This window comes from Diceros bicornis, chromosome 16 (assembly GCF_020826845.1).
Source record: "Diceros bicornis minor isolate mBicDic1 chromosome 16, mDicBic1.mat.cur, whole genome shotgun sequence".
Lineage (NCBI taxonomy): Eukaryota > Metazoa > Chordata > Mammalia > Perissodactyla > Rhinocerotidae > Diceros > Diceros bicornis.
The window spans coordinates 27320471-27322078 of record NC_080755.1 but is presented as its reverse complement, the minus strand read 5'-3'; positions in this window follow the sequence as shown (position 1 = coordinate 27322078).

Genomic DNA, 1608 nt, shown 5'->3' with positions numbered 1-1608 from the left:
CTTTTGGCTTTTTCTTGGGAGGTCACATTTGCAGCTGTAGAGAGAAGGAAACCTATAGCTCCCTTCTCTCTGTTAAGGACAAAGAGTAAAATCTATGAAAGATAAAAACACATGGAAACCTTATCATGTTTCATTTTCAGGATATTCAAAGACACTGACAGGGAACTTAGCTTGTCTCTTCTTCCAGGATATGACATGTCTACCTTTGATTACTTTCCTCCTTGCATGACTTTGAACAAGTAGCATGGTTTGGGTATCTAGATGTGGGTATCTGTCACTTAATGGTCAAGCTGCGTACCTCCACCCAAGGTATTCTGTGAGGTGTATGTTACTGTTAACGAATAGCACTTATAGAAACAAAAATAGAAGATTCTGACTCAGTTAAGGACTTCATAGGGCTTTTGATATAGCAATAACAATAGATATGAGTGCTTTTTTATCCCAAAGCTAATACACAACAATAAATTACGTAAAACTAATTTACTTTCTCCTTTTTAAATGATGCAACCAAATGCACACATAAAGTTGACCTTAAACTAGCAGACAAAGTGTTGGACCTTGTCTCTCTCCTTTCCCCCTACTCCCATTTCCCTTGACAGACACTTGCTCTAATTACCTTCCTTACCCACTTGCAATTTTATAAAATATTTCTGTTTTTAAAAATCTTTAATGTGTGGGTTTGCTCTCAGCGTCTTCATTTCTACTAATACTATGAGATTAATCTTATTTCAATATGGGCTTCTCCTTTTATCTCCCTTGAGCTTCTACCTTCAGCTCCCTACCTTTGCTCACCCTCCACCATCCACTCCACTACCATTTGCCTGCTTTTGATCCCCTCTTGCTCAACCCTTTTCTTTACTCATCTCTTTTTCACTCCCTCCTCTTCCTTTTCCCTGTCTAGTTAGACAGTTCATGGATGAGCAGGACAAAGAGGAGGATATTCTTCGAAGAGAAGGGCCAAATACTGCAGAAGCCCTGTTTGTCTTTACTGCTGTCTATATTGTGATACTCTCTGCACTGACTTTTCCAATTTTAATGATCTTTCAAAAAAGTATATGTAGGGACTGGGGAGCCAGTATGCTTATTCAAGTCTACTGCAACCAATCATAGACATTCTGCTTTTGAAATTATCTTCATATATATATGCACACACTCACACACACAAACATTTTTGATCACTATTCTAAGGCCCATTTCATGGTAGTCATGTGTTCATTCTAGTATTTTTGGATATTTACAGTCTGAAAGAAGATGTAATGATAACAGTGATCCTCAATTAATGGCCTATTTCCAAACATCAGACTTGACCTTCTTTAATCAGGACTCCACTTTGTCATAATAGACCCAAAGGGTCTCCTGCATTTTTATCCTGCCCTCTGATATTTCACATTCATGTACAATCCTTCCAAATAACATATTAAGATAGATTCCATGGAAATTTTTTATAATTTTTCAGCTATATTTAAAAGAAAATGTACCACCTTATCAACTAAGATAAGTGACTCCAATAGTAGGAAGGGTACCGTGGCAGACATGTGACCAAGTTCTTTGGATATGTGGGTCTTCAAAAAGGCATCTGTGATGTAAGGGAGCAGAATTTGCCACCCT